General features: G+C 44.8%; 1 pseudogene across 1 annotated transcript; it reads left to right on the top strand.

Annotated features, from left to right (window-relative positions):
- The first annotated feature begins 173 nt into the window (after window positions 1–173).
- On the top strand, window positions 174–22359 carry LOC311129943 (sterol 26-hydroxylase, mitochondrial-like; annotated as a pseudogene). Its single transcript has 9 exons — window positions 174–411; window positions 998–1179; window positions 4571–4770; window positions 7294–7491; window positions 17324–17476; window positions 17998–18164; window positions 18787–18868; window positions 20692–20903; window positions 22240–22359. The product of its transcript is annotated as a sterol 26-hydroxylase, mitochondrial-like (transcript).
- The last annotated feature ends 895 nt before the right edge of the window (window positions 22360–23254 follow it).

Raw genomic sequence — 23254 nt, 5'->3', positions numbered from 1 at the left:
ATACTTTTTCTTGCCACTGTAAACGTAATACATTAAGTAATTACGTTAATAAAGACGTCTGCTGCACACGTCATCCTTTTGGTATTGATAGATAAACATGGTAGGCCTAATGCTTTCACTGATTGCACATAAAGGAAGATAGTTCCTCCATCATTAGAGTGCTTGCTTTCAAAATGTTTAGCAGATCATTATTACAGATCGGACTGTGTGCCTGCACACAGGAGAATAGGAATGGGGACAACGACATTAACCTACGTTGGTGACAGGCGGCGCGATGCCTTTACCACTGGCGCTGTCGTGAGGGACAACAATAAGCAGAAAACTATGGATGATTTGGATGGGCCTACTTTTATGAGGTCTTTAAATTGGCTTTTCGGTAAAGGGTATTTTCAGACAACACATCAAATGCAAGTAAGTACTGTACATTGGTCCTCAGTCAGCTTTGTGAATTGCCTTAGGCATCAACACATTCAATTTAAGAACATTTGAAGATTGTTTCACAATTATGGTGCAAAAAAAAAAAGAAGAAGTCTTTTTCTAACTCAGTATATACCGAAGCCATTTCCAGATAGTCATCCCTGAGACAGGGTGTGGTAACACATATGTTGGTTAGTAATGATGTTAGGTAGTGGGAGTTTTGGTAAAAGAGCTTTATAAACGAAAACATAGCAATGTATTAACCTATGTGACATCAAAGAGGGCCAACCAACTTTCTGGTAGAAAATGCAGTAATGAGTAGCCTACTAAACCTGTCGCCCAAAGCGTAGTGCACTATGATAAACTGCATCTAGTGGCAGCTGAGTTCATTTAGATTATGTCACCATAGTCTAGGACTGGTAGGAACTTTGACCTAATAATCTGCTTTCTACTGAGAGGCAGGACCTATTTCTATAGAAGAAGCCCATTTTTATTTTAAGCTTCTTAACTAACTCATCAGTACTCCTACAGTAAACATTTGACATAGTAGCTTGTCTGAATACATTTGGCAACATTGTAGCTATCACATTATTCCTGCCACTGTAGCAAAGACATGCATGGGATGGTGATCATGAACATGGCCAGTGATGAGCTGATTGAGCAGGTGCTGAGACAGGAGGGTCGCCACCCCACCCGCACGGACATGCCCCACTGGAGGAGCTATCGCGAGCTGAGGAAGCACACCTATGGGCCCCTCACAGAGTGAGTAGACAGTGGAAACCCAGTCCCAGGCCCTGTCATTGTACCCTGGTCCCAGATCTGTTTGTACTGTATAGTCGACTCCCTGTATCATCCTTCTCAGCAGCATAGGAGTTGACAAGACAGCATTAACATATCTGGGACCAGGCTACTGTCATTGCACAGCAAGAATAGCAGAATCATTATATTTAACATTGACCTCTCACTCAGTTAGGACAAAAACACTATTTGTGCCAACTACTGTTTCAGTAATGTGTCATAGTCACTCCACTGGTATTTAGTCATTTCTGTCTTACTTGTCCCAGTAGCACACTGAGATGTAATTGTGTGTAGGAGTAGATACACGCCCAAGACATTTCACAATAATCTGACAAGGGCAAACACTTCAACCACGGCCTGCATTCAGAACATGAGCCAATCAACTGGGCAACACTACATCATTGATCAACGAGATTACAACCTATATTCACCCACTCCAAAAGACAGCCAAAAAGTTTGTTGAATTTCTAATGTGTTATCACTATGCTTTCAACCATCTAAAAGCACCACCAAATTCCAATGGAAAAACAATGTCTGATTTTTGGTTTAGTTGTCACCCAAATGTCAACAACTACACTTTCAAAAATGTTAAAGGACAGCAAAATTCTAATGGGAATACAATGTCAGATATTTTGTTTATTTATACAACAGATTAATGTGTTATCACTGTGCTTCATCTAATAGCAGAACCAAATGACCTGGAATGCAGTTGAGATTACATTAAAAGTACATGGTGCAAATGAACAATGCTGTTCAAGATTCTGCACAGATTATTTAAGCAATTGTGAAGATCTCCACAGACCTGCGATGACCTATGCATGCTTTCTATGATTACATTTATAGTTACAATAACCTCAAAATGTGGCCATGGATGGCTTCTCATTTTAAGGTTGAATGTTACATTCGTTTGTAAAATAGCCTTTACTATGGGCTATTTAGTGTATTACAAAAGGGAATCCAACATATAATTTGTTAAACTCATCAACAAGTTAAGAGGCTATTTATTTTATTTAAAAAGAGATACTGAATTGTGTTTGGTCGTCAACGCAAGGAGATGTATCTTCTGCTTGGATGGTTCCATCTGTGCCACTGACTTAGTCTGCCTTCAATTCCAGTTTGTCTTCAATTAATAATTGATATGTTGGATTTATGTCTCGATCTCAACCAAAAATCTAAGTTAAAGGGTAGGCAGCATGAGTTTTTACTCACCAATATAACAACACAGTGTGGTCAAAGACTTAGTAACATACAGTAGTTATAGTCATGATCTGGTTACCTATAAGTACAAAGATAGTTTTATGTTTTGGGGTTATTACATATTTATTAACTTATTTCCATATATCTTCTAAACAACCCACAATGCACTATTTGTCAACGTCATATGGAGGATCTTCTCCAAAGTTTTTGTTTACTAACCCAAGATAGACCACAGCCTGTCATTTCCAATGGGAGCAAATTAATCATAGTGGGCAGAACAAGCATGGAGGTGGGCAGAGCCAAGCACGAACTAGCAAGATCCTATTGGCGAGTTCTAGCATGTATTTGCATATTTCCGTTAGGGAAGTGCGCATGTGCAATAACTCACTTCACCATTGCACTCCTTCTAAACAATGGAATTTTTAGAAACTTTGGCAAAGGGTAAATCTTTGGTGAGCTACAATCCACCAATCACAGGAAGTGTGATGTAAACAAGGAGCATGTGCGGCCATGCAGCATCACTGTGTTATCTAGTGGGAACCCTTTCGCGTGGCAGGCTCTGGCGCATTCTTGCCGTGGGCTCAAAACAAAAGAGAAAATCATACCTGCTTGCTGTAATTTTGTAGAGCCTTGTCTGTTCTCCTTTTTGTTTTGTCAACGGCAAGTTCTCTGTGAAGTAGGTTACGGGAGTTTTTTTTTACTTTTTCCACCTAGGCTTAGTGCTCTGGAATCTGTCTATTTTGGATTTTCCTGACTCTCCATCGGCTGGTGAAGCGCCGCCTTCCCCTAGCTTTGATAGCTAACTCAGCCTGCACTCTTTTAAAGGTTTTACCATCAGATAGGCACCAGCCATCAATCTGTAAGTCTCTGCTATCTATTTGAATTGATCTGTGTGTCACGATCGTTGAGAGACGGGTCAGACCAAGGTGCAGCGTGGTATGCGTACATATTTATTAATGACGATGAACACTTTACAAAACAACAAAAGCAACGTAACGTGAAGCTCAAACAATGGCTACACACTAACAAGCCAAACACAAGTCAAGATCCCACCACTAAGGTAGGCAACATGGCTACCTAAGTATGATCCCCAATCAGAGACAAAGAGCGACAGCTGCCTCTGATTGGGAATCACACCCGGCCAAACATAGAAAGATCAACCTAGATCTACAACATAGAAATACACTAACATAGATCTCAACAGAAAACTCACACCCTGACCCAACCAACAAGAGTTCTCTCGATCAGGGCGTGACACTGTGGCTAATAGCTAGTTGGCTAAACAGCTAACGTTAGCTGGCAAGGTTTTGATAGCAACTGTCTGACTCATGTAGTGCTAACATAATGTTAGCAGGCTGGTAGGGCTAACATTAGCAGGCTAGTAGGGCTAACGTTAGCAGGCTAGTTGGCTAGCAACCTTACAGGTTGATTTAGTATTTGCTTGTAAGTTGGCTGAAAATGTAATTTAAACCAGTAGTCATGAGTGTAAACGATTATATATTTGAAGTTATTTCTGTTGGTAGTTTACATTATAGGGAATAGGCTGGCTTGCTGGGTCCTCCATATACCTCCATAACTTGCTACATTTGCACACACTGTATATATATTTTCTGTTGTATTTTTGACTTTATGTTTTGTTTTACCCCATATGTAACTGTGTTGTTGTTTTTATCGCACTGCTTTGCTTTATCTTGGCCAGGTCGCAGTTGTAAATGAGAACTTGTTCTCAACTGGCTTACCTGGTTAAATAAAGGTGAAATAAAATAAAAAATATATTACATCACACCCCAGAAATGTTTATTTTCAACATTACTTCGGCATTCTTCAGAATTCTGATCGGTTTTATGTATTAACCCGCAAAATAGAAAAGTGAGGTGTAACTTGGAATTCAAGTAATTGAACCGACGTCGATAAATTAACAAAAAAACTAAATGTTGGTTCATCGCTCAGCACTACAGGTTGTCTAAAGTAGAAACTTTAGATCAAATGGAAATGGAGCTCAGTTAGAATGAAAAACAGCACACATGAGAGCGTCTGTCTGCCTTTGGGTGTTTTGCATTTTCTCTCTGAAAAACTCTTGTTGGTTTGAAATAACTATACAGTACCTCTCCTCTCCATATTAAAGCATGGTTCTGTCTGTGTGTGGCTATACTACAAGGATGGGTGATCAGTGGCATAGGATCAGGAGTATTCTGAACCCCAGGATGCTGAAGCCCAGGCATTTCTCTGCCTACACCAATGTTATCAACGATGTGGTCACAGACTTCATAGACAAGGTGGCCTGGCTCAGGGAGACCAAGGGAGATGGGGTCATGGTGAACGACCTGGCTGGAGAACTCTACAATTTCGCCTTCGAAGGTGAATCAAGCAAATATGATCTCCTATTTATGTATAGAATGGTCCTAAAACTATTGATCTACTGAGGGAGGGGATATGCTTCTGTAACGTGTAAAAAGCTCATAGAATCATGAAGGATTCACATATAAATTAAGTAATTATCTTGACGTCATCTCACAATCTTTACATACAGATAAATGTACATACATGTACATTACTGTTCATACAGTCTCAATACTGTTATCTTATGGACATCCATTCTTTCTGTGAACTGGGGTAAACGCGTGTAGTATCTGAGGAATTATGACTTTGCTAACGTTTTCAAAATGGAACCTGAAAGGAGGTTTATTCAGTTTTAGGGGGAGCAGTTTTAGAGGGGCACCTTAAAGCAGAGGAAGTCTGTTAGGTGTCCTCCTGGGATTGGTCTGTAGGGGAACACCCATATCAGATTACATAGAATATATACCACAGTTGGGACAAAGGACGACAGAATAATCAGATTTGAGATGGGGCGATTATTCTCCAGGTATCTGCAGGTATCTGTAAATCGACGCTGTAACCCTTTGTTATGAATAAACCTTTATGATGAAAATACAGCGTCAGCGGTTCTCCTTGGTCACACAGCATAATTAGCAACGTTTACTCGACACAACACGCGTGAATGAGAAAGGACAAGGTGAGTGATTCCATATGAAACCAGGACAAAGAAATACCATGATTTGGGGGATTTTCACGAAATTGAATCCATAGAATGGTGCCCAAAAATGCTAACCTCCCCTGTTATTGTAATGGTGAGAGATTAGCATGTGTTGGGGTATGATATTTGTGCATCTGTATCTTTCTCACTCATTGTTATTCACGATTCATTCAGGATTATCCGTAATCATGGTAGCATCCACATTCTATTCTTATTTACAATAAAAGTGACTCCAAAATGCTGTAATTTTGGTTCACCCGATATGGATGAAAATACCCTCAAACTAAAGCTGAAAGTCTGCACTTTAACCCCATAGTCATTGTATCATTTCATATCCAAAGTGCTCGTGTACAGAGCCCCAAAAAATGTCACTGTCCCAATACTTTTGGAGCTCACTGTAAACATGAATATAGAAAAAACAAAATGTTTGATTTGGCATATTTTTCAATATCTTGTTGAACATAATATACTCTAGGGGAATGTCACAATTCCAGAGTGGTATCCCTGCTAATTTTAAAGTTATGGCCCATTTTATACATCGGAATTGGCATAGTAGGCAATGTAACCAAACACAGCCCTCCTTTTACTTTTGCCATTGCACATCCTGCAAATCACCAGGAGGGAGACAATTTTGAATCCATTTTCACATTCATTCTGTTGCTAATGCTTACAAATCGGCTCATTACTCTTAAAGTAGCAGAGATCCCACTTTGGAACTTTGATATGCCCGTACAGTATATTATGTTAAACAATAAATTGAACAATTTGCCAAATCCCAAATGGTGTTTTTATAATATTCATGTTTATATTTCTCAATATTCATAAATTAATGTTACATTTCTTATTGAAATGGAAATACTACTCATATTACAGAGCAAGTGGTAAATCTTCATAGGACAAAATGTGTTGTTTTTTAGCACCTACAGATTAAACTTTATGGTGTCTTAACTCCTTCAAGCCAAAATTGCATAAATATGCCACATTTGATAAATTATTTCTCAATTATGCTTTTAGATAGAAATGTCAGATATATGTCAACAATCCTTCCTCCAACGCACCATTCTATGGATTCAATTTTGTGAAAATCCCCAAAGTCATGGTATTTTTTTGTCCTGGTTTCACATGGAATCACTCCCGTACATTATGAGGGCTGTGGACGGCTATTTACTATCTGTTAGAGCAGCGGTTCTCAATCCTGGTCCTGGGGACCCAAAGGGGTGCACATTTTAGTTTTTGCCCTAGCACTACACACCTGATTCAAATCATCATCTCATCATCAGGCTTTGATCATTTGAATCAGGTGTTTAGTGCTAGGGCAAAAACTAAAATGTGCACCCCTTTGGGTCCCCAGGACCAGGATTGAGAACCACTGTGTTAGAGAAAATACCTTGAAGTAATTGCACAGTGATCTTTAGCCTTGGTAGTTGATTAGATAAAGCATTGTATAGTGAGTGACTGATCGCTTGAATTCCCTGATAGACAGAAAGATGGGTCATGTGTGAGAGTATTCAAGGTCAGCCTATTCATTGGTCAAGGGCAACAGTGACGAATGACAATCAAGCGATTGATCTTGATTCTATAATATGATGTCACCATGACTAACTGTTATACACTGTGTGAGAGCTGCCATCCTTTTACATCATCCTACCTATGTCATCCTCCTCATGATATAGTCCTAAAGAAACAAACAAGTCATTCATAGGTTATTACTGTTTTAACATCTAATTAAATACCTGGTCATTTCTCTACCAACATTGAATTTGATCCCTTCAAGGATCAATAAAGGATCAATCTAATCTATCTACCATCAATTAAAGTGCTACCGTTGTTTTCCTCTCTGTCTGCAGGGATCTGTTCGGTGTTGTGTGAGACCCATATGGGCTGTCTGAATGAGGAGGTTCCTGAAGAGACTCAGAAGTTAATCGTCTCAGTTAATCATCATTCTCTTCCCCAAGTCCACCTGGCCCTACCTCCCCTTCTGGAAACATTTTGTGGCTGTCTGGGATCACCTACATTTACATTTAAGTCATTTAACAGACGCTCTTATCCAGAGCGACTTACAAATTGGTGCATTCAACTTAGGATAGCCAGTGGGACAACCACTGGGGGGTGGGGTAGAAGGATTACTGTTATACTATTCCGGGTATTCCTTAAAGAGGTAGGGTTTCAAGTGTCTCCGGAAGGTGGTCAGTGACTCCGCTGTCCTGGCGTCGTGGGGGAGCTTGTTCCACCATTGGGGTGCCAGAGCAGCGAATAGCTTTGACTGGGCTGAGCGGGAACTGTGCTTCCGTAGAGGTAGGGGGGCTAGCAGGCCAGAGGTGGATGAACATAGTGCCCTCGTTTGGGTGTAGGATCAGAGCCTGAAGGTAAGGAGGTGCCGTTCCCCTCACAGCTCCGTAGGCAAGCACCATGGTCTTGTAGTAGATGCGAGCCTCAACTGAAAGCCAGTGGAGTGTGCAGATGTCAGAACGGCGACAGTGAAATGCGGTAGGCGAAGTCACACGCAGGACACAGAGCTACTGGAACCCGTACTTTAATAAAAGTCGCCAGTGAAAATAAACAGTCTCCAAAACAACGGAGAAAACTACCAACCCGCACACTGCCGATGACACAAACAATAACACACAAAACACAATGCACGACAGAGGGTTAAATAGGGAATACAATACAACATAATGGGGAACAGGTGTACACAATCAGACACAACAAGTCAAACACCGAAACATAGATCGGTGGCAGCTAGTACTCCGGGGACGACGAACGCCGAAGCCTGCCCGAGCAGGGAGAAGGAGCAGCCTCGGCTGAATCCGTGACAGTACCCCCCCCTTGACGCGCGGCTCCAGCCGTGCGCCGACCCCGGCCTCGGGGACGACCAGGAGGACGCGGATCAGGGCGAGTCGGATGACTCCGGTGGAAGTCCCTCAACAAGGAGGGATCTAGAATGTCCCTCCTGGGGACCCAGCACCGTTCCTCCAGACCGTACCCCTCCCACTCCACGAGATACTGCAGGCCCCCCGTCCGACGCCTCGAATCCAAGATGGACCGGACTGAGTACGCCGGAGCCCCCTCGATGTCCAGCGGGGGCGGAGGAGCCTCTCGTACCTCATTCTCCTGGAGTGGACCAGCCACCACCGGCCTGAGGAGAGACACATGGAACGAGGGGTTAATGCGATAATACCTGGGCAGTTGTAACCTATAACATACCTCGTTCAATCTCCTCAGGATTTTAAAGGGCCCCACAAACCGCCGACCCAGCTTCCGGCAGGGCAGGCGAAGGGGCAGGTTTCGGGTCGAGAGCCAGACCCGGTCTCCTGGTGCATACACCGGAGCCTCACTGCGGTGGCGATCGGCGCTCTCCTTTTTCCGCCTGATGGCACGCTGCAAATGGACGTGCGCAGCATTCCAAGTTTCCTCCGAGCGCCGAAACCACTCGTCCACCGCAGGGGCCTCGATCTGGCTCTGATGCCAAGGTGCCAGAACCGGCTGGTAACCTAACACACACTGGAAAGGGGTCAGGTTAGTAGATGAATGACGGATTGAGTTTTGGGCTATCTCTGCCCAGGGAATATATCCCGACCACTCCCCCTGCCAGTCCTGGCAATATGACCTCAGAAACCTACCCACATCCTGGTTAACTCTCTCCACCTGCCCATTACTTTCGGGGTGAAAACCTGAGGTAAGGCTAATCGAGACCCCCAGACGTTCCATAAATGCCCTCCAGACCCTAGAGGTGAACTGGGGACCCCGATCAGACACTATATCCTCAGGCACCCCATAGTGCCGGAAGACGTGTGTAAACAGGGCCTCAGCAGTTTGTAGGGCAGTAGGGAGACCTGGCAGGGGAATGAGACAGCAGGCTTTAGAAAACCGATCCACAACGACCAATATCGTAGTGTTCCCCTGAGAGGGGGGAAGGTCCGTCACAAAATCCACCGACAGGTGAGACCACGGCCGTTGTGGAACGGGTAGGGGTTGTAACTTCCCCCTGGGCAGGTGTCTAGGTGCCTTACACTGGGCGCACACCGAGCAGGAGGAAACATAAACCCTCACGTCCTTGGCTAAGGTTGGCCACCAGTACTTCTCACTAAGGCAGTGCACTGACCGACCAATACCCGGATGACCAGAGGAGGGTGACGTGTGAGCCCAGTATATCAACCGGTCGTGAACCTCGAGCGGCACGTACCTCCGACCCTCTGGACACTGTGGAGGAGTAGGATCGGAACGTAACGCCCGCTCGATTTCCGCATCCACCTCCCACACCACCGGTGCCACTAAACAAGACTCCGGGAGTATGGGAGTGGGCTCAATGGACCTCTCCTCTGTGTCATATAGTCGGGACAGGGCGTCTGCCTTAGCGTTCTGGGACCCTGGTATATATGTGAGCTTAAATACAAAGCGGGAAAGGAACATTGACCACCTTGCCTGGCGAGGATTCAACCTCCTCGCTGCCCGGATGTACTCCAGGTTACGATGGTCAGTCAGAATGAGAAAAGGGTGTTTAGCCCCCTCAAGCCAATGTCTCCACACCTTCAGGGCTTGAACCACAGCCAGCAGCTCCCTATCCCCCACGTCATAATTGCGCTCCGCCGGACTGAGCTTCTTAGAATAGAAAGCACAGGGGCGGAGTTTAGGTGGAGTACCCGAGCGCTGAGACAGCACAGCGCCGATCCCAGCCTCGGAAGCGTCCACCTCCACCTGGAATGCCAAAGAGGGATCCGGATGCGCCAGCACCGGAGCCGAGGTAAACAGGTCCTTCAAGCGTTTAAACGCCATATCAGCCTCAGCTGACCACTGCAGGCGCACCGGACCCCCCTTTAGCAGAGAGGTAATGGGAGCCGCTACCTGTCCAAAGCCCCAGATAAACCTCTGGTAGTAATTGGCAAAACCCAAGAAGCGCTGCACCTCCTTTACCGTGGTCGGGGTCTGCCAATTACGCACAGCAGAAACGCGGTCAATCTCCATCTCTACCCCTGACGCGGACAACCGATGTCCCAGGAAGGAGATGGACTCCTGGAAGAACAGACATTTCTCCGCCTTCGCATACAGGTCATGCTCCAACAGTCTACCAAGCACTCGACGCACCAGGGACATATGCTCGGCTCGTGTAGCGGAATATATTAGGATGTCATCAATATATACCACAACACCCTGTCCATGCAAGTCCCGAAAAATCTTGTCCACAAATGATTGGAAGACTGAAGGAGCATTCATTAACCCGTATGGCATGACGAGGTACTCATAGTGACCCGAGGTGGTACTAAATGCTGTCTTCCACTCATCTCCCTCCCTAATGCGCACCAGGTTGTACGCGCTCCTGAGATCTAATTTTGTGAAGAATCGCGCCCCGTGTAATGACTCCGTCATATTAGCAATCAGATGAAGAGGATAGCTGTATTTGATGGTGATCTGATTTAGACCACGGTAATCAATACACGGGCGTAAACCCCCATCCTTCTTCTTAAAAAAAAAGAAACTCAAGGAAGCAGGGGAAGTAGACGGCCGTATGTAACCCTGTCTCAAAGATTCGGTGACGTAGGTTTCCATAGCGGCCGTCTCCTCCTGAGATAGAGGGTACATGTGACTACGTGGAAGCGCAGCGCCTACCTGGAGGTCTATCGCACAATCCCCCTGTCGATGAGGTGGTAATTGAGTCGCCTTCCTCTTACTGAATGCGAGAGCCAAATCGGCGTACTCAGGTGGAATATGCAAGGCGGGAACTTGGTTCGGGTTTTCCACCGTCGTTGCCCCTACGGAAACGCCTAAACACCGCCCAGTACACTGATCAGACCATCCCTGGAGAGCTCTCTGCTGCCATGAAATGTTGGGGTCATGAGCTGTTAACCAGGGAAGCCCCAATACCACGGGAAACGCAGGAGAATCAATCAAATACAACCGTACTATCTCCTCATGACCCTCCTGCGTTTTCATCCGGAGAGGCGCCGTGACCTCCCTAATTAACCCAGACCCCAACGGGCGGCTATCTAGGGCATGAATGGGGAAGGGCACATCAACAGGCACGATAGGAATCCCTAACTTATAGGTGAACTGATGATCAATGAAATTCCCAGCTGCGCCTGAATCTACTAGCGCCTTATGCTGGGAGTGAGGAGAAACCTCGGGAAACACCACTTTAATACACATATGATCAGCAGAGAGCTCTGGGTGAGTTGGGTGCCTACTCACCGGGAAAGACTCATCAGTGCGTCGCCCACTGCCTCGATTCCTAGGAGACCTTCCCCAGCACCGACCAGCAGTGTGTCCTCTGCGGCCACAGTTGGTGCAGGGGACAGCCTCCCTCCTGGTCTCCCTACTAGTCTCCCTAGCACCAGCATCCCCGAGCTCCATAGGGGTCGGCTCGGAAGTGCTGGGGGATGGAATGGACGGCCCCGAATCCGGACGTCCGCGGACTGCCAACAGGGTATCCAGGCGAATCGACATGTCCACCAGTTGGTCAAAGCTGTGGTTGGTGTCCCTGCAGGCTAATTCCCGACGCACGTCCTCCCTCAGGCTGCATCTGAAGTGGTCGATGAGGGCCCTCTCATTCCATCCCGTGTTGGCGGCTAGCGTCCGGAAGTCCAGCGCGAACTCCTGCGCGCTCCTCCTCCCCTGTCTAAGGTGGAATAGATGCTCACCCGCCGCTTTACCCTCTGGGGGATGATCGAATACTGCCCGGAAGCGGCAGGTGAACTCCGCATAGCTGACCGTAGCGGCATCTATCCCACCCCATTCGACGTTGGCCCACTCCAGCGCCTTGCCGGACAGACAGGAGATGAGGGCGGACACGCTCTCTTATCCCGAGGGCGCCGGGTGAATGGTGGCGAGGTAGAGTTCAACCTGGAGTAGGAACCCCTGACACCCGCCGCGGTGCCATCATAAGCCCTCGGGAGCGAGAGCCGAATCCCACTGGACTCCGGAGATGGACCGATGGGTATGGCTGATGGTGGTGGCATCGTAGGAGGAGGTGTGGGCAAACCTCCCCTCTCCCATCGCCTCAAAGTGTCCATCACTTCTTGCATGGTGGTACCCAGGTGCTGGATCCTGGCGTCTTGGAGGATTACGCGCTCCTCCAGTGATCCCCTAGGCACAACCGATCCTGCTGACTCCATGGTGGTGTGTTATTCTGTCAGAACGGCGACAGTGAAATGCGGTAGGCGAAGTCACACGCAGGACACAGAGCTACTGGAAACCGTACTTTAATAAAAGTCGCCAGTGAAAATAAACAGTCTTCAAAACAACGGAGAAAACTACCAACCCGCACATTGCCGATGACACAAACAATAACACACAAAACACAATGCACGACAGAGGGTTAAATAGGGAATACAATACAACATAATGGGGAACAGGTGTACACAATCAGACACAACAAGTCAAACACCGAAACATAGATCGGTGGCAGCTAGTACTCCGGGGACGACGAACGCCGAAGCCTGCCCGAGCAGGGAGGAGGAGCAGCCTCGGCTGAATCCGTGACAGCGGAGGAGCGGGGTGACATGAGAGAACTTGGGAAGGTTGAACACCAGACGGGCTGCAGCGTTCTGGATAAGTTGTAGGGGTTTAATGGCACAGGCAGGGAGCCCAGCCAACAGCGAGTTGCAGTAATCCAGACGGGAGATGACAAGTGCCTGGATTAGGACCTGTGCCGCTTTCTGTGTAAGGTAGGGTCGTACTCTATGAATGTTGTAGAGCATGAACCTGCAGGATCGGGTCACCGCTTTGATGTTAGCGGAGAACGACAGGGTGTTGTCCAGGGTCACGCCAAGGTTATTTGCACTCTGGGAGGAGGACACAATGGAGTTGTCAACCATGATGGCGAGATCATGGAGCGGGCAGTCCTTCCACGGGAGGAAGAGCAGCTCCGTCTTGCCGAGGTTCAGCTTGAGGTGGTGATCCGACATCCACACTGATATGTCTGCCAGACATGCAGAGATGCGATTTACCACCTGGTTATCAGAATGGGAAAGGAGAAAATTAATTGTGTGTCATCTGCGTAGCAATAATAATTGATACGCAGTGATAGGAGAGACCATGTGAGGATTTGACAGAGCCAAGTGACTTGGTGTATAGAGAGAATAGGAGAGGGCCTAGAACTGAGCCCTGGGGGACACCAGTGGTGAGAGCATGTGGTGCGGAGACAGATTCTCGCCACGCCACCTGGTAGGAGCGACCTGTCAGGTAGGACGCAATCCAAGAGTGAGCAGCGCCGGAGATGCCCAACTCGGAGAGGGTGGAGAGGAGGATCTGATGGTTCACAGTATCAAAGGCAGCAGATACGTCTAGAAGGATAAGAGCAGAGGAGAGAGAGTTAGCTTTAGCAGTGCGGAGAGCTTCCGTGACACAGAGAAGAGCAGTCTCAGTTGAATGACCAGTCTTGAAACCTGACTGGTTTGGATCAAGAAGGTAATTCTGAGAGAGATAGCAGGAGAGTTGGCTAGAGACGGCACACTCCAGAGTTTTGGAGAGAAAATAAAGAAGGGATACTGGTCTGTAGTTGTTGACATAGGAGGGATCGAGTGTAGGTTTTTTGAGGAGGGGTGCAACTCCTCTTCAAAGTTGGTGAGTGAATGAATGAAATATTGAGTGAGTGAGTGAAAAAGTGATTGAGTGAGTGAATGAGTAAATGAGTGCGTGAGTGAGTGAGTTAATTAATGAATGAGTGAGTGAGGAACTGAGAGAACTAGTGAGTGAATGAGTGAGTGAGAGGCTGAGTGAGTTAACGAGTGAGTGAGTCAATGAGTGAATTTGTGAGTGAATGACTGAATAAGTGAGACATTTGTTTGGCATCACATGCTCTATCATGTACACTTAGAAAAAAGGTTTCCAAAATGGTTATTCGGCTGTTCCAGGTAGAACCATTTTTGGTTCTAGGTAGAACTATTTTGGGTTCCATGTAGAACCCTCTGTTAAAAGGGTTTTACATAGAACCCAAAAGGGTTCTACTTGGAACCAAAAAGTGTTCTTCAAAGGGATCTCCTATGGGTACAGCCGAATAACCGTTTTAGGTTTTAGACAGCACCTTTTTTATAAGAATGTATAGTAAAGATTGAAAAGGTAGACTGCACAATACAATTTCACATAACATAACACATTATCACATATCCATGAACTCAAGTAACCTCTCTACTGCAAACTTGTGAATGGGAAGCGGGATGTAGAATATTTTGAGGGCACTCACTCACTCACTCATTTCACAAATGAAAATGATGCAATGTGCTTAAGTTGTTGATGATATGTTATGTGATATCATCATCATCAACAACATATAAATTGCATGTTTCTCATGTGAAAGGACTGAGTGCCCCCACATACAGTGCATTCGGAAAGTATTCAGACACCTTCCCTTTTTCCACATTTTGTTACATTAGACTTATTCTAAAATTGATCACATAATTTCTTTCCCTCATCAATCTACACACAATACCCCATAATGACAAAGCGAAAACAGGTTTCTATAAATTTTTGCAGATTTATTAAAAATAAAAAACTGAAATACCTTATTTACATAACTATTCAGACCCTTTGCTATGAGACTCGAAATTGAGCTCAGGTGCATCCTGTTTCCATTGATCATCCTTGAGATCCTTGAGTCCACCTGTGGTAAATTAAATTGATTGGACATGATTTGGAAAGGCACACACCTATCTATGTAAGGTCCCACAGTTGACAGTGCATGTCAGTGCAAAAACCAAGCCATGAATTGTCGGTAGAGCTCCCAAACAGGGTTGTTTGGAGGCACAGATCTGGGGAAGGGTACCAAAAAAATTTCTGCAGCATTGAAGGTCCCCAAGAACACAGTGGCCTCCATTATTCTTAAATGGTGGAAGTTTGGAACCACCAAGAATCTTCCTAGAGCTGGCCGCTCGGCCAAACTGAGCAATCGGGGGAGAAGGGCCTTGGTGAGGAAGGTGATCAAGAACCCGATGGTCACTCTGACAGAGCTCCAGAGTTCCTCTGTGGAGATTGGAGAACCTTCCAGAAGGACAACCATCTCTGCAGCACTCCACCAATCAGGCTTTATGGTAGAGTGGCCAGACGGAAGCCACTCCTCAGTAAAAGGCACATGACAGCCCACTTGGAGTTTGCCAAAAGGCACCTAAAGGACTCTCAGACCATGAGAAACAAGATTCTCTGGTCTGATGAAACCAAGATTGAACTCTTTGGCCTGAATGCCAAGCGTCACGTCTGGAGGAAACCTGGCACCAGCCCTACGGTGAAGCATGGTGGTGGCAGCATTGTGCTGTGGGGATGTTTTTCAGCGGCAGGGACTGGGAGACTAGTCAGGATCGAGGGAAAGATGAACGGAGCAAAGTACAGAGAGATCCTTGATGAAAACCTGACCTCAGACTGGGGCAAAGGTTCACCTTCCAACAGGACAATGACCCTAAGCACACAGCTAAGACAACACAGGAGTGGCTTCGGGACAAATCTCTGAATGTCCTTGAGTGGCCCAGCCAGAGCCCGGACTTGAACCCAATTGAACATCTCTGGAGAGACCTGAAAAATCTGTGCAGCTCCCCATCCAACCTGATAGAATGTGAGAAACTCCCCAAATACAGGTGTGCCAAGCTTGTAGTGTCATACCCAAGAAGACTCGAGGCTGTAATCGCTGCCAAAGGTGCTTCAACAAAGTACTGAGTAAAGGGTCTTAATACTTACGTAAATGTGATATTTCCGTTTTTTTTACTTTTTTTATTTGCTAAAATTTCTAAAAACCTGTTTTTGCTTTGTCATTATGGAGTATTGTGTGTAGATTGATGAGGAAACAAAACAATTTAATCCATTTTAGAATAAGGCTGTAACGTAACAAAATGTGGAAAAAGTCAAGGGGTCTGAATACTTTCCGAATGCACTAAATCAGCTACATTCCTGTAGCTGATTTAGTTACAGCAGAGGTTTCTAAAGTTCATGGCTGTGTTTCAGCTCTAAGCAAATCAAACAAGTTCACTGCTCCTGGCTTGCCCCTCTGTGTAGTGGGGTAAATACTTAAGTAAAAATACTTTAAAGTACTACTTAAGTAGTTTTTTGGGGGTATCTGTACTTTACTTTACTATTTATATTTTTGACAATTTTACTTTTACTTCACTCCATTCCTAAAGAAAATAATGTACTTTTACTCCATACATTTTCCCAGACACCCAAAAGTACTCCTTACAGTTTGAATGCTAAGCAGGTGCACAAAAGGTTACATAAGATTATATGATAGTATATTGCCATCTAGTAGCAGATATCCTATATGAGCAAAAATAAAATCCCATCATGACTCGGGTCCACAGCAATGACTAAGGGTGCATTTCAAAAGTCTTTCCTGGATTATTTACTTCCTCTCCTTGCCTCCTTCTCCAAACATCAGAGTGAAGCGAGGAGGGAGAAGACCTTCCAATGCTCTCCTCGCTTCTTTGTTGTTTTGAGAAGAAGGCGAGGATAGATGTTGAAAGCGTCACGCTGCTTGTATAGCGAGTACCACTTCCCCCTGATTCAGCTCATACCGAGGCTCGAACCCAGGACCTCTGCCTCGCAAAAACACACGTGACCACGTGATTCAGCATCGCAAGTGGGGACACTTCAGGCTGAGGAGAGAGTTTCATACACAGGCGGCTGGTGGCACCTTAATTGGGGAGGACAGGCTCATAGTAATGGCTGGAATGGAATGCATGGAATGGTATCGACACATCAAACATATGGTTTCCTTGTGTTTGATACCATTCAAATTACTCCATTCCAGCTATTATTATGAGCCATCCTCCCCTCACCAGCCTCCTGTGGTTTCACAGATCCCCATCTGCTACACAAGGAATTGAGAAAAGACTTGAGATTCACCCTAAGCATCTATATTGTCTGTGCTGGTTACTGCAACCTCTGATCTCTGTCCCCATGCAGGTGCGTCAGAAGATGGAGGAGATCCAGGAGAAGGTGCATCTGGGCCAGCCGGTGGAGGGAGAGTACCTCACACACCTCCTGGTCAGTGAACAGATGTCTGTCACTGAGATACTGGGGTCCATCACTGAGCTACTGCTGGCTGGGGTTGACACGGTGAGGAGGTGTGGGTGTGGCTGTGTGTGTTTACGTAGAGCTGTTTCACAGTAGGGTGTGACAGGGTGGCAACAGTAGTGGAGAAAGGGGTGAAGTCCTGGTGGGGGACATGTTCTTTTCTTTATTTCAGCCATTTTAGATTGTCCTCTGTAGCTCAGCTGGTAGAGCACGGCGCTTGTAACGCCAAGGTAGTGGGTTCGATCCCCGGGACCACCCATACACAAAAATGTATGCACGCATGACTGTAAGTCGCTTTGGATAAAAGCGTCTGCTAAATGGCATATTATTTTATTATTATTAGATTGCGATTTGTTGAGTGAACATTTGCAACATAACCACATTAGCTACCTACGTCATATACAGTCACAGCAAGCACCATAACAGTATCAGTACCATTGTCTCTCATTGATGCCCACCTCCCTAATCCAGACCATATAAATATAATTACTGACCAATTAACATAAAACTAATATTATTAGCCTACAACCTATTCCTATTGTAATTGTATTTATATGCTGCAGATGTCCAACACCATCTCGTGGTCTCTGTACCACATGGCCCTGGAGCCAGAGATCCAGGAGAAGCTGTACCAGGAAGTGAACAGTGTCTGCCCAGGGGACAAGGTGCCTACTAGTGATGACATCGCCAGAATGCCCTGGGTCAAAGATGTTGTCAGGGAGACGCTACGGTAAGTTGTCAGTCATTTGTCATCCCCAGTCACGTCATTCTGTAAATTCACTCATTATAAAATTCATAATGTGTTATTCAAGTTATTATATTCATAATTAGTTATTATTTATTGTTAAATACATTATATGTCAATGTGCCTATGTAATGTATTCTTAATTAGTCAAACGTAGCCAATCCCTTCCTCTCTACCCTTAGTGACTCTCTTCTGTACTCTCTCTCTGTCACGACTTCCGCCAAGGCTGCCTCCCCTCCTTGTTCGGGCAGGTTTCGGCGTTCGTCGTCACCGGCTTACTAGCTACTGCCGATCCCATTCTCATCACTCCACTTGTCATGTCTTGTCTTGTCAATCACACACACCTGGTGCTCATTCCCCTAATTAGTAGGTGTATAAGTGTTCCCTCGGTTCCCCTTGTCTTTGTGAGTGATTGTTTATTGTGAGAGCGAGTAGCTCGTTTGAGCTACTCTTCCATTTGTATTTGCCAAGGTGGAATATTTTCCCTTGTTATAGTTTCGTTTTCACGCTGGGTGCGTTTTATATATGTAAAAGGAATAAACTCTGGACTTCGGTGTTTTACCTCCTGTGCCTGACTCCTTCATTCACACCTCATCACACTCTCCAGGATGTACCGAGTAGTACCAGGAAACGCCCGCATCAATGTGGAAAATGGCATAGTTGTGGGGGACCACCTCTTCCCCAGAAATGTGACTTATACTTCTACCATCTTGTACTGTTGGAAATGGTTGCTATTGGTGAACTAAAGTACTTTTCTTTTCATCCAGAGATATACAGTACCAGTCAAACATTTGGACACACCTACTCATTCAAGGGTTTTTCTTTATTTTTACTATTTTTTACATTGTAGAATAATAGTGAAAACATCAACTATGAAATAACACATATGGAATCATGTAGTAACCAAAAAAGTGTTAAACAAAAAACTATATTTTATATTTGAGATTCTTCAAATTGCCAACCTTTGCCTTGATGACAGCTTTGCACACTCTTGGCATTCTCTCAACCAGCTTCATGAGGTAGTCACCTGGAATGCAATTCAATTAACAGGAGTGCCTTGTTAAAAGTTAATTTGTGGAATTTCTTTCCTTCTTAATGCGTTTGAGCTAATCAGTTGTGTTGTAACAAGGTAGGAGGGGTATACAGAAGATAGCCCTATTTGGTAAAAGACCAAGTCCATATTATGGCAAGAACAGCTCAAATAAGCAAAGAGAAATGACAGTCCATCATTACTTTAAGACAGGAAGGTCAGTCAATTCGGAAAATTTCAAGAACCATCAAGTGCTATGAAGAAACTGGCTCTCATGAGGACCGCCACAAGAATGGAAGACCCAGAGTTACCTCTGCTGCAGAGGATAAGTTCATTAGAGTTACCAGCCTCAGAAACTGCAGCCCAAATAAATGCTTCACAGAGTTCAAGTAACAGACACAGCTCAACATCAACTGTTCAGAGGGAACTGTGTGAATCAGGCCTTCATGGTCGAATTGCTGCAAAGAAACCACTACTAAAGGACACCAATAATAAGAAGAGACCTGTTTGGGCCAAGAAACATGAGCAATGGACATTAGACCGGTGGAAATGTGTCCTTTGGTCTGGTCCAAATTGGAGATTTTTGGTTCCAACCGCCGTGTCTTTGTGAGACGCGGTGTGGGTGAACGGATGATCTCCGCATGTGTAGCTCCCACCGTAAAGCATGGAGGAGGAGGTGTTATGGTGTGGGGGTGCTTTGCTGGTGACACTGTCTGTGATTTATTTAGAATTCAAGGCACACTTAACCAGCATGGCTACCACATCATTCTGCAGCGATACGCCATCCCATCTGGTTTGGGCTTAGTGGGACTATCATTTGTTTTTCAACAGGATAATGTCCCAGCACACCTCCAGGCTTTGTAAGGGCTATCTTACCAAGAAGGAGAGTGATGGAGTGCTGCATCAGATGACCTGGCCTCCACAATCCCCCGACCTCAACCCAATTGAGATGGTTTGGGATGAGTCGGACGGCAGAGTGAAGGATAAGCAGCCAACAAGTGCTCAGCATATGTGGGAACTCCTTCAAGACTGTGGAAAAGTATTCTAGGTGAAGCTGGTTGAGAGAATGCCAAGATTGTGCAAAGCTGTCATCAAGGCAAAGGGTGGCTATTTGAAGAATCTCAAATATAAAATATATTTTGATTTGTATAACACTTTTTTGCTTACTACATGATTCCATATGTGTTATTTCATAGTTTTGATGTCTTCACTGTTATTCTACAATGTAGAAAATAGTAAAAATAAAGAAAAACCCTTGAATGAGTAGGTGTCCAAACGTTTGACTGGTACTGTATATTAACTTTCACCCTTAACTTCAGTATTTTATTTAATAAAAATCCAGGGTAGACTTTTGGTTTGTCAATATCGCTCACATCAAACAGTGTACCACTGATCAGAGTTTTAGCAGCTGTGACTGTTCTCCCTCTCTTCTGTCCTCTCCCTCTATCTCTCTCCTCCTTCCTTTCCATCTCTCTGTCCCAGACTTTGTTCCACCTGTGTCACTATGCCGTGTCCTTTGACCAGGCAGTGTTCCCGGAGCCCCATACCTTCCTGCCTGATCGCTGGTCCGTGTGGGCCGGGGTGAAGACAAGAAGAACCAGCACACCTTTGGCTCAGTGCCCTTCGGTTTCGGGGTCCGGGCCTGCCTTGGCAGGAGGGTGGCCGAGCTGGAGATGTACCTCATCCTCTCCAGGGTAAGACATCCAGGCCTGCTCTGTAGTTGTGTGTGTGAATAATGTATAGTACCCCTACAGCATATGCCCTTCATTAAACAGCATTCTTCTGTTGTTGTGTAGAACTCTGATAGTAGTTTGGGAATCAGACCACATGCTTTTCTGCATCTGGAAATGATCAGGCAATTGTGTGATAGTGCAAGGGACAATACAGCATCCTCTGTCTTTCATACGTTTCCTTCAACAATTTTCACATTTCATTTGACAGTGCCTCTAGTGGGCAGAGGGGTTAAAGCTACAGTAGGTTATACACATTTAACCTACTTTTTAGCCCCAGCCTCAGGACATTGAGTTAGTTAGTTATAAGTGTTGATCTGGTCTGTAGTAACAGTCTAATATAATCCGGTTTAGCTGGTTGTGGTGTTCCTCTGTTAGCTTTGGCATTGAAGAGAAAAATTATCTGCGTTTTAACCACACACATGCCTTACTAACTGCTATTTCGCTTCTCAATGATCATGCAAGTACCGCACGAGTAGGCTACCTAACTGTTCCATCTCTGGGCAGCCGAATGTTCTAGGCAGCTCGAGCATGTGTATCCGGACCGGTAACCAAAGTCTGACAATGGGCGAGTTAATTTTGCAGCAGGGTGCACTATTATTCCTGACGTCATTAGTCAACTACTGCTTTACACTGCCTACTATTTGTGATGATAATCTTCAGAGTTAAGCTGCCATATCGTAGCCAGAGGAGTTGCTGAAAAAAGAACTAGCCAATGTTTGCAATGATAATGAAAAAATAATAGCTATTTTGACTGCCTGTATGTGTCTTGCTTGTGTTTTATATGCTTGCCTAAATATACTGTTACAACAGACAACAAAGTTTGTACGAACATGTCGATGATGTCTTTTGTGTACAACATGATAGCTTCATGTAGCCCAACACCCCTCCTGAAAAAAGAACATGTCTACCATATCTTTAGTGTAGCCTACAATATGAAGTTTCCCCCTCCTTGCAGCAGCAGAGCAGTAGGTGCACTGAGCAGAAGCTATGTATGCAGCAGTGGCCAGCAGCTACGTAAAAGAAAATCCTGCACATGCACAGAAATCTCCGTATCAATAGCCATGGCAAGTCGGGTTCCAGAAAGTCCGGAACACATTATGATAAAACATTGCCATTGATTGTCCCACTAGGAAAGTCCATATTTCTATGTAACTGTGCTATTCATGGGTTGTTGTTGTTTTACCGTTTATCTATTCTTTATATCTCTTTTCATTTAACATGTGGAGAGCTGACATTCTCTCAGACTATGACTATAACAAAATATAATCAATGTGTTTTCCTCTCTCTATCCTCCCAGTTGGTCAAATACTATGAAATATGAGCAGACTCTGCCGGAGCCACAGTCAAGCCAATCACAAGAACCCTTCTGGTCCCTGCTACCCCTGTCAACCTGCAGTTTATTGATAGGACAGTCTAGCAGCAGGAGGAACCAATGGCAGCAGAAGGAGTTTCCTTATGAACCACATTAGTATGCACATCGTGTATGTCTTCCTGTCACCAAGCACTTCTTTATGGATGGGTTACTTGGTGTACTTTACCTCACTTAACTTTCCCATAGTTTTTGGACCTGGGCTAGTAAATATTGTGGTCTACTAGCCCGGCTGGCCAGTGCCCAAAATCCTTAAATTCCATCCCTGTTATTAACAAGTGATCCACAAATGTGTAACATCATGACCACAACACATCGAGACCACAGTGAGACCCTGTTGCTGACAGTTTGTTATTATTTTAACATGTATTTGTGTAAATAGGTTTATTTTAACTGTCTTGCTCCAGGTGAGGCTATTTGCTCTTTGTCACTAACAAACTCTGTGTAATTTTTGTTATTTGTAAAAGTTATGTGATTTTAACATGTATTTTATGTTATAATGACTATGCACATACTATTATAGATGTATAATTACCTAAAAAGTTATGTTGTTGTTATAAATTCAGTATTGAAGACCAACAGGATTTTGTCCACCAACCATGGCGACTTAATTATTCAAGCCGTGGATAAAAGTCTTAGGCATACTGAAGAGTATTTTATCATAAAATATATTCAGTTAAAGTCATGTTATTCATGTTTCCCTAGTATAGTTTGATATGACTCCTCCCCATCCCTAGATAATCATTATTTCTGGCATGATTTGGAGTTAATTGTGACATAAAATGCATTTTCCAAGTCAGTATTGTGGATTCAGAGTGAGGTCATTTGCAGTCATTAGATAATAAGGGTGATAATAAGGAATAGGACTATCAGATCTGCTTCCCACTTGGCACAGACGTGAATTCAACGTCTATTAAGCAAACCAGATGGTGCCATTTTCTTG

This window comes from Coregonus lavaretus (assembly GCF_964263955.1).
Source record: "Coregonus lavaretus genome assembly, chromosome: 5".
Classification (NCBI taxonomy): domain Eukaryota; kingdom Metazoa; phylum Chordata; class Actinopteri; order Salmoniformes; family Salmonidae; genus Coregonus; species Coregonus lavaretus.
Note: the sequence above shows the minus strand (reverse complement) of the source record. Positions and strands in the feature narration are given on the sequence as shown.